The following is a 10,642-nucleotide window of genomic DNA, read 5'->3' as shown; positions in this document are numbered from 1 at the left end:
GGTTGAATACCAAATATATCGAATATAGCTGTACGAAAATAAGACATGTTCAAACTGCTCATAAAGCGAACTTCGACTAGTGATTTAAATTTACGGTTAAGACAGTATATCTTGTAAGCAAACATTCTATGTGGACTTTGTATTGGTATATGTATAGGTGTGTGTCGCTTTCATCCTCCGTCAATTATTAATTTGTATTAGACTATTGCTTTGATATCTGCCTAATATAATGCTACATGTACATATATTTTAATATTCGTTCAACAGGAAGTTGCCATATCATTCAATGTTTGGAGGTTAGTCATATTACTCGGAATGAACTATAAAGTCATCATTCTAGTAAAGAGGGGTCAGATTTCGCCCTATTGGCGCAAAAAGGTACCTTGTGCCTTCTAATTTCAATTTCACATGGTACCATTTTCCACCGGGGGGGGGGGGGGAGGATTTAACAAAACAAACAATTTGGTTCCTAGATGTAACATATTTTAGACACAAAAGGCAATAAACCCCGCACAAAACTAATTCCACAAATATTAAGCTCATTATTAGCACGTCAAAAGTCACCCTATTATATTCATTCCCGTTAAAAATGCAGCGTCGTAGCGATTTTTGTTTTCATTATCCCTTTTAAAATGGAACGGAGAGGTATGGTTAACAAAATAACAGGTTACAGTTTTGTAACTTATCAGGCTCAGCACGAATTATTTATTATAAGCCTGATTTATACAAACACTAGTGGGCAGTTACCCGTTATTCTCTATATACAGTAATATAATATTCCACATGACAATCGTAGATTCTAATTGTTCTATTTACCGTCACTTATTTATCTATTTACCGTCGTGGTATCGACCTATCTATCAAATGTAAAGTACTACGTAGGTCATGTTAACAACCTATCTATCTAATGTAAAGTACTACGTGTTTCATGGTAAGGGTTTAACAATCTTGTGGGAAGTACAAAGTCGATAATGGAAACGACAAACCAATCTTGTGTGAAGTACTAAGTAGGTCTTGGTAACGATAACCTATCTCATGTGAACGAGATAACCCAAACGAGTTCATAACGGAATGCATCCATTTTTTTATGCAGTATGTTTAGCTTTGCAAACAGCGACTCTGAAATATACAATTATGTAAACCAACCTTGCATCAGCCATTTTGAATCATGTGTTAAACAACATCATATATATCACCATTTAACTTTGAGCAGAAGGCTGTTTTGTGCATTTGTAGACATCTGAGGAGTTTTGAGACAAATGTAAAATGTGAGGGCCCGGTTTAAATACATAACCTACAGACACGTTTTTAGCTTTCTGCGTGACATCATTGTTTAAGCATGCCTTGTTACAGCATGAAAGAAAACTTTTAACTTAATATTTCATTATCTAAAGCAATTATAAACAAGATAACTATTGATGCAAAGCATCAAAGGGCGTCGGGAATTTCAGTGTAAAAGTTAATTTCAATGAAGTTACATGGAACGATTTTTTCTACTGTAAATATTAATATATTGGCCGATTATTTTAATCAAAATAGAAACAGATACAGGTATAACCATTATCTATGATTTTTTGTTATAACCCCCAAATGGGTGGCAGACTTCCCCCACCCCTCCAAGACGTTTCTTCCCCAGACGTTTCACCCCCATTTTGGGGGTGAAACGTCTACATAATATGAAAATGTGTATTTGAAGTAGTTATTTGTAATAATGCATTTGATGTGTCCTGAGTGATTAAAATATTAATTAATGATTTTTGATGGTTGTTTTTAGGGAAGCCTCTAACAAATTTTACCAATTAATTATACTTGTTTTTATAAGTGCCTGAATTTTTTCTTTTATTGAGATCATTGAAAAATTGAGTAAAAGCACAGCTTTGAAGTTCTTTGATGGTAATTTTAAGTGGAATACTATGATACATATTTAACAATTATAACTATTGTCTTAATGAATTGAGTAAAAGCACAACTTTGATGTTCTTTGATGATCATTTTAAGTGGAATAGTATGTTGCAAAGTAAACAATTATTGAATTAATCAATTCATTTTGCTACAAATTCAATTTTACCTAATACTAAACATACTGTATCAATATATGTAGTATTACATACGAGTCGCCGCACTTCAGTGCGACACCAATCATGTGACCACTGGGGTGTGGCAAGTCTTTACCCCAGGGGCATTATTTGAAGAAACTTAATAGATGACTACTAAATTTTAGCCCTGACCCTTGTGGTTTTAGAGATGAAGAATTTCGTAGTTTCCACTGTGTGTTCATCTGGAAAGCAAGTTACCCCAGTGCAGAGCCAATTTTGACCGCAGGGGTATACCTTGAAAAACGTTGTAGAGCATCATCGTATGATTTTAAATATTGAAGCCCTCACTCTTTTGGTTTTTATAGATTTGTACAGTTTTCATGTTTTAAATAAATATTTTTTATCATGCGACCTACATATGAAAAGGGCTGGAACAATTTTAATAAATTAAAAATAGATGCATCCGAGGATCACACCTGTCAAGTAATTGTTTAATCTTACAACTGCTCAAAGGGAAAAGTCGTAAACAGAAAAAGTGTACACATGCACCCCAAATACTAAAGTACGATGGACATCACGATATCCCAAAAGTTCCACATGAGCACCTTTTGTTCTGTGAGCTAAAGAAAATACACGAGTCAATATTAAAGAGTTTATTAAATGCATTGTACTACTTCTGACTGCATCAATTTCATGGTCTATATTTCCGATTTGGCAAAAACTAAAATGCGTGAAGAACACGCTTTATTAAATGGTGTTTATTTGTTATCTACTTACTTAAACCTTGATCAGACCCAACCGAAAATACTCAGATTTTTTTTATATTTCAATCCGCTGACCCAACCTGAAGTCAATGTTTGACATCTTTGGGCCATAGTTCCCATTATAGTTTGTATAACATATCGAGGCTATGTGAACAAAGTAGGATTGTATGAAGCAGGGTCAGCGAGGGCATCTAATTAAACAAAAAGACTCAAAAAAACCATAAAATATCAGTTGTTTTATTGGTCTTATTTCATGTCAAAATCAATTCACACTTTAATATACATTTCAAAACGCAGCTATAATATACGACCATGTCAATATCTGACTGGACCATCACGCAAACAGCAGGAGAAAAAGTCATTACATGATTAGGCTGAAAGTATACACACAGATGAATACAGATTAAGTCTTTAACAGACAGAGATAGTTGCCTCCATTTGTGTCAAACAGTTATTAAACATAATCACAGAAATACCATGTTTACATTTGGTGACGTAATAACACCATGCTATCATACCACGCCTACGCTAATTGGGCCATGTCATAATAAACACCATACAATACATTGATCTGATGACATAATAACTGCCCTACTCAACTCGTGAACTTGTGATGTCATGACCACTTAACAGATCCATCAACATGTGTCGTCATGATGACCTTGTACATGTACATGACATGTCATAGTAGTGACAAATACTCCTCGATGAGCGTATGAAGTAATATGCAGCATTTGCTAACAACCAAAAAAGGGACCTTTTAGCGTAGCAAGTTTTGTCACTAAGGATGATTTTTTAACAATGATGACCACAATACACTGCTAGATATGAAAACCAGAATGACAGACACTGCAAGGAGTTGTAATGGATTGTTAATATAGAGGATATTTGTTGGATTTGTTCAAATATTGATTTTAATTCACGAGTGATCATAGAAAAAATATTTTTTCTATGATGACTAGTGAATTAAAATCGATATTCCATCAACCAAATTCAACAAATTTTCATCTTATTTTATGATTTAAAATGATAATTTCTGTATTTTGCTGAAATAATGACGTCTTAACGTCATGAAACCACGTCATCTCACAGTTCAACATGTGACAGGCCAATCAGATAAAAAATATTTTTTCAAAGACTATCTCACAGAACAACAGTGAAATTTTCATGGTTAATTTCACTGTTTGAACCAGTGAATTATCAATTTTAATTCAACGACATTTCTCTATAAACCAATGGAAAGCATCAAATTAGATTTCAGTATTTGTTATCACATACCATGATAATTTACATCTTCAGAAACACTCTCAAAAATATGACGTGGTCGAATAGGTGTGTGAACATATTGGTACCTGCTTCACATAAGAGATGCCCATGAGTTTGTTGCACCATAATCATAACTTAACTTGATAATGTCCAGATGAAATTTAGACTAACATCCCCCCCCCACAAACACACCTCCCCATATTGCTTTGACACATCGGTAGATGTTTGACCATTTTATCAAGCAAAAAAATTGCTCCTTTACATAAGACATTTTATGCAAATAGAAAGAACAAGAGCTGTCACCATATGATGACTTATGCCCCCTATAAACGCTTGACAGAAGTTATGAGCTTTTTTCGAAACCTAAACGCAGATTTCGAAACCTAAACGCCGACCCTAAGTTCAAGGTCAAGGTCACAGGGGTCAAAATTTGTGTGCGTATGGAAAGGCCTTGTCCATATACACATGCATACCAAATATGAAGGTTATATCTCAAGGGACATAGAAGTTATGAGCATTTTTCGAAACCTAAACACAGATTTCGAAACCTAAACGCGGACCCTAAGTTCAAGGTCAAGGTCACAGGGGTAAAAAATTGTGTGCATACATGTATGGTAGGCCTTGTCCATATACACATGCATACCAAATATGAAGGTTATATCTCAAGGGACACAGAAGTTATGAGCATTTTTCGAAACCTAAACGCAAATTTGAAACCTAAACGTGGACCCTAAGTTCAAGGTCAAGGTCACAGGGGTAAAATTTTGTGTGCGTATGGAAAGGCCTTGTCCATATACACATGCATACCAAATATGAAGGTTATATCTCAAGGGACATAGAAACTATGAGCATTTTTGGAAACCTTAACGCAAAGTGTGACGGAAAGACGGACAGACAGTCCGATCACTATATGCCCCCTTTTCTTAGAAAGGGGGCATATAAAGTTCAATGGACAAAATGGCCACCTGTAGGGAAACAAAATTGTCCACTACTACTTCTTATGAAAATGGTGTCCAGTAACATTTAAAGTAGTTAAACAGACAAGAAATTCAAACAGACCTAGAAAACCCAACCAACCTCTTGATGACTTCAAACAGTGATGTTTTTGGAATAATTTGATATAAAATTCCATTTACATTTTTTGTCTGATTGGCCTGCCACATTTAAAAAAAAAGTTGAAGAACAAACTGCCAGTATATACATGTGATTCTTCAAACTTTGTTGGGGAATGAAATGATGAAGATCACAAACAAAATGAAAAGAACATCAGTAATACATATGTTCTTGCTAAATGAACACATAAAATTAATGATCTTTGGTACCGGTGGAAAATTGTTTTTAAGTTTTAAACTTACAAAATGAAAAAAATAAAGTATGATACATAATGTTTGAAATAGTGTCTGCTTCATTTTCAGAGGGGTTATCACCTGACAAACAAGATGACGAGGACCATGCCGAGCAGGTGTTTTTCAAATTTTCTTAGCCTGAGCTGTTATTTTGTGACCAGCAAAAAAATGCAGAATATAGTCAAGATATAGAGCAAATATTAATATGATATAAACGCTTATCACTTTCTTGCCGATTTGGCTGGAAAGAGAGCGGCATTTTAACAATTAATACAATCAATAAAAGTTATAAAACAGCGAAAAATAAATGTCTTGGCATGGAAGTGGCCATCTTGTTTTTCAAGTGATTACTCCCTCTGTAAGTACAAGATACAGAAAATGATCAGACCTGATAGACACGTTTGAACAGTGAAACTATGTTTAAAACATATAGGTCTATATTAAACAATTCTTAAATTCACATCCACAGATTATTATACATGAGTATACATGTATATATTATATTATACATGTGGTCGTCTCAAGGGCATTGTCAGATGATTGAGTTATTTCATCAACATTGAAGTAAATCCTACACTTCAAAACCATTCATTATCTTTGTTATTGTCACTAATTTCAAGACATATTTCATCTAAAGAATAAACATGAAGAGAGAAACAAAAGCCCTGCACATGTCAACAACAATATGAGTGTATAGTCACCATTGATACTACCCTGTCATGATTTATTTAACACAGTGTACAATTAGAACTTGAGAAATGTTAGATTTATATTTGTTTATTGACAAATACATTACAAGAAAGTGTTCTGATGTATAGTTATCAAACCTTAAAGTTGTAATTTAAAATGTGTCAGAACAAGAATCTGTTAGTCAGCTCCTGGCAAACAACACAATTAGGAAATATTAGTACCTGTGTTTAAAGGTTAAAGTTATTTATAGTTCATATTTCATGTGTTATATTCAACAGAGCAAAGTCACTTAAAATTTGATACATTTTTCACCTATCCTCACCCAAAAGAGAATCCAATCTCAAACATAGTTGCAACTTCCAATATTTTCTGTTGAAAGTCTCTTCGACACATATTTGTTTTCCCAGAAAGCTGGTGCGTCAGAGGCAAAGCTAAAATGGCTGTGTGCAAACAGCATAACCCAAGAACAGCCTGCGAGTAAAGTTTGAAAGGCGTCAATTTCAACCCTTAGATACTGATGAGCAGCAAACAGAATTAAACCTGAACAGACTGCAAGTTACTCGCAGGCTGTTCTGGGTTTATGCTGTTTGCACATAGCCATTTTAGCTTTGCCTCCGAGTGTGAAAGGCTTAAGTCAACATTATATCAAAACATGGAGCCTGGCTTATTTGGCTTTTTGGTGAAACGTAAAAAAATAACATCGAAATATATGTGTGTGTGTTTTTTGTCTAAAAATAATGCGTTCATTAATGAATATATATAAACAATATTTGACAATGTACTGCTGCCCTATAATAAACATTATGATATCAATACACAGTTTAAGTATTACATTTACTAAAAACATAACATTAATATTATGAATGAATTATTTTATATAACAAATAATTAATTGTACATTCAACACATCTACATTATATTTTAATTATAGTGCATAATTTTAATGATCATCCAAGTTACAAAACAACTGTTACTTAATTACATGTTTTAAGTACATGTATGTTAATCAATAACTTTGAGATACAAAAGCAGTGATCGTACGCCAGTTTAAGTTCAAGTTGTACACGTATACATGTATAAGTATTGCTTAACTATTCACCATTTTGTAATGCCAGCCTAAATTGAACTGTGTTTTAGAGTATTCAGCAGAATTATGTACACAAGTTCATATATGAAAAAAACAACATCACATTTCGAAATACCTAAAATTTTAATACAATGTTAGCCCTTACCACTTTTACGTATTTTAAGGCATTTGTAGTCCCTTAGAAAGTTAAATTTAATTGATGGCCTTTTTACTAGATCCAAGTTTAAAAGGTTTCAGTTCCGACCCTCATGAGCTGAAAACAGCATAAAACCTGAACAGTCTGCAAGTTACTAGCAGGCTGGTTTGGTTTTATGCTGTTTGCACATAGCCATTTTTACTTAGCTTCTAAGTGGGAAAGCGTTGACAGAAGAATTATGATAGCATACTAACAACAGAGGCAGTGTGCAATGGCCACTGAAAGTAGGCAGGATATCAGAATTGTCCAACAAAAAAATTTCTCTTTCATCACAAGTCTTGACTCTAGGCAGGCATTCACAAAGCTCTTTAGAATTATTTATTAAAAGTTCGGGGCATAAAACTTTGCGTAATACAATGCACGTAATAACCCCTCTGATTCAAATCCAAGACATATCTACCAAAAAAAAAAAACACAAGACGAGTCACTTCAAACACTACGTCTAAACGTATGTTTTGCATTACAATGTTTGAGTGTACAACAGATGTTATGTGATGTGATAATGAAATGTGATACTGTTACATAAGTTTAACACTCAAAACCTAGATGCACAAATGGCATAACAGAATATGAATGATGACTGATTATGGGTATAACATGATAAATGAACGTTACATACAATTTGATTGTTACAAGGGCTGTTTGAAAAACATGCATGCCCCCCATATGGGCTGTCTGTTGCAGTGGCAGCCATTGTGTGAATACGTTTTTTGTCACTGTGACCTTGACCTTTGACCTATTGACCTGAAAATCAATAGGGGTCATCTGCGAGTCATGATCAATGTACCTATGAAGTGTCATGATCCTAGGCAAAAGCGTTCTTGAGTTATCATCCAGAATCAATTTTACTGTTTCGGGTCACCGTGACCTTGACCTTTGACCTGAAAATCAATATGAGTCATCTGCGAGTCATGATCAATATACCTATGAAGTTTCATGAACCTAGGCGTAAGCGTTCTTGAGTATCATCCGAAAACCATTTTACTATTTTGGGTCACCGTGACCTTTGACCGAGTGACCTCAAAATCAATAGGGGTCATCTGCGAGTCATTATCTATCTAACGATGAGGTTTCATGATCCTAGGCGTATGCGTTCTTGAGTAATCATCCGGAAACCATTTTACTATAATTTCGGGTCACCGTGACATTGACCTAGTGACCTCAAAATCAATAGGGGTCATGTGCGAGTCATGATCAATCTACCTATGAAGTTTCATGATCCTAGGCGTATGCGTTCTTGAGTTACCATCCGGAAATCATCTGATGGACGGATATACATACATACATACAGATATGTGCAAAACAATATACCCCCTCTTCTTCGAAGGGGGCATAAATAATAACCTAACACAGACCTACATTAGTACTCGAAAACACTGTTATTATATTGTAACAATTACTACAACAATTCTTACGATACTTACTCTGCAATTGATTAAAAGCTAATTTCAATTGTTTTATGGGAAAGTTGGATATAAAACAATAAGTACAAAAGGGCTTCTTTTGAGCAAAACCCTGTTTCATTTTACATATAAAGGATACAAAAGAGAAAAACAAAACAAAACTAGGCGTAAGCATTCTTGAGTTATCATCCGTAAACCATTTTACTGTTTAGAATCACTGTGACCTTGACTTTTGACCAAGTGACCTGAAAATCAATAGGGGTCATCTGCTAGTCATGATCAAGGTACCTATAAAGTTTCATGATCCTAGACCTAAGCATTCTTGAGTTATCATCCGGAAACCATTTTACTATTTCGAGTCACTGTAACCTTGACCTTTGACCTAGTGACCTGAAAATCAATAGGGGTCATCTGCTAGTCATGATCAATCTATGTATGAAGTTTCATGATCCTAGACCTAAGCGTTCTTGAATTATCATCCGGAAACCATCTGGTGGACGGACCGACAGACGTACGGACCGACCGACCGACATGGGCAAAACAATATACCCCCTCTTCTTCGAAGGGGGGCATGAAAACTAAGAAACATTTGAATTTCCAAGTGAAATTCTAACACAAACTTTACCAACATATTAAACTTATTAAAAGCAGCGTGTTTTCTTCGTGATTTCCATATTCAAATTGAAGTCTTCATGAGTCATCAATCAACATGAGTCTGAAAAGGGATTTGCAGTGCGAAATTGAGATCTATGAAAAATGTTGAAACTCCACAACAACTTCCACCAGTAGAACCGTTTTGTAGAATGGAGGTACTCACAATCAGGTAGAATGTGAATGGACAGATTGTGTAGAAGAAATATCAGCAATAGCAATATTTAGCAGCCTATCTAGTGAACACACAAAGGCTTTCAAGTCAGAGTCCCATTGACCAATTCATTCCGTTCGTCCAATCTCAATATCTCCATGCAGAACTTCTGACCAGTAGCAGTCAATATCTCACAGAATTTCAGAACAAAACTTTTATTATAACTGATACATTAAATATCTGATACAATTTTGCACAAAACCCTCAATTCCAGCCAGTAGAAGTTTATATTCCAAGGGTTCAGCGCAAGACTATCTCATCTAAATACGCAGTTTATATTCCATGAGTTCAGCGCAAGACTATCTCATCTAAATACGCAGTTTATATTCCAAGGGTTCAGCGCAAGACTATCTCATCTAAATACGCAGCTTATATTCCAAGGGTTCAGCGCAAGTATTTCATCTAAAAACATCTAATAAGCCGATCCAGTTTAAAGCCTAATCCCCTGATTCCTTGCTCGCTCATATGGGACTTAAACTAGACTAGTCATTATTTCTTTTTCTTCTTCACGGAGGCCTGTTGGGGAGGCGAGATTTCCTCCTTATCGGGTAGACTGGTTCTCTGCTCCTCCAGACGGCTGGACTGGACCTTCTGGATCAGCCCGAAGAAATCTTCGTCTGGGACGGTTGGGGCGGGGCGGTTGTGTGGTAGGGCACTACGCTGATCATCAATCCGGGATCCCTGCAAAATATACCGGGTTTTTAATTATTTTTTTAGGACCCATACAAAACACTTTTATAGAAGTGTATGTGGGGGGAGGGGGGTAAGGGTGGCGGCTGCATATAACAGGCAAAATGTCAACAAACATTTAAATGAATTTTTTTCTGGATTCCTAGAAAACACTCTTGAAGGGGTGGGGGAGGGTGAGCGTGTAGTACACACAAAAGGTTGGCTCATCCATTAAATATAATGCATATTACTGGTTTAGAAAAGATAAAGACTGGTTGTTTAGCTTTAATATGTAGAAATTCATTAAGAAATATTCATCT

The 10,642-nt window shown here is 35.3% G+C and overlaps 1 protein-coding gene, 1 long non-coding RNA gene and 1 pseudogene across 3 annotated transcripts in view; all 3 read right to left on the bottom strand.

Moving 5' to 3' along the window:
* Window positions 1-3,021: 3,021 nt before the first annotated feature.
* Window positions 3,022-6,408, bottom strand: LOC127837830 (uncharacterized). Its single transcript, XR_008029492.1, has 2 exons — window positions 4,615-6,408; window positions 3,022-4,449 (listed from the first exon to the last, which is right to left on the bottom strand). It is a non-coding gene; the product is annotated as an uncharacterized LOC127837830 (long non-coding RNA).
* A 1,560-nt stretch (window positions 6,409-7,968) lies between these two features.
* The window catches only part of LOC127837815 (G-protein-signaling modulator 2-like), a 57,968-nt gene continuing 55,294 nt past the window's right edge, over window positions 7,969-10,642 (bottom strand). Inside the window, exon 3 of one of the 2 annotated variants that reach the window (XR_008029471.1) lies at window positions 7,969-8,389. The gene's annotated coding sequence lies outside the window, so the exon portion shown is untranslated. Of the gene's footprint in view, window positions 8,741-10,642 lie in introns of both variants that reach the window. The other variant, XR_008029470.1, reaches the window with a different exon arrangement.
* LOC127839499 (uncharacterized) overlaps window positions 9,793-10,642 on the bottom strand; it is a 42,321-nt pseudogene continuing 41,471 nt past the window's right edge.

The sequence above is a fragment of the Dreissena polymorpha genome, chromosome 7 (assembly GCF_020536995.1).
Source record: "Dreissena polymorpha isolate Duluth1 chromosome 7, UMN_Dpol_1.0, whole genome shotgun sequence".
In the NCBI taxonomy this organism is placed as follows: domain Eukaryota; kingdom Metazoa; phylum Mollusca; class Bivalvia; order Myida; family Dreissenidae; genus Dreissena; species Dreissena polymorpha.
Note: the sequence above shows the minus strand (reverse complement) of the source record. Positions and strands in the feature narration are given on the sequence as shown.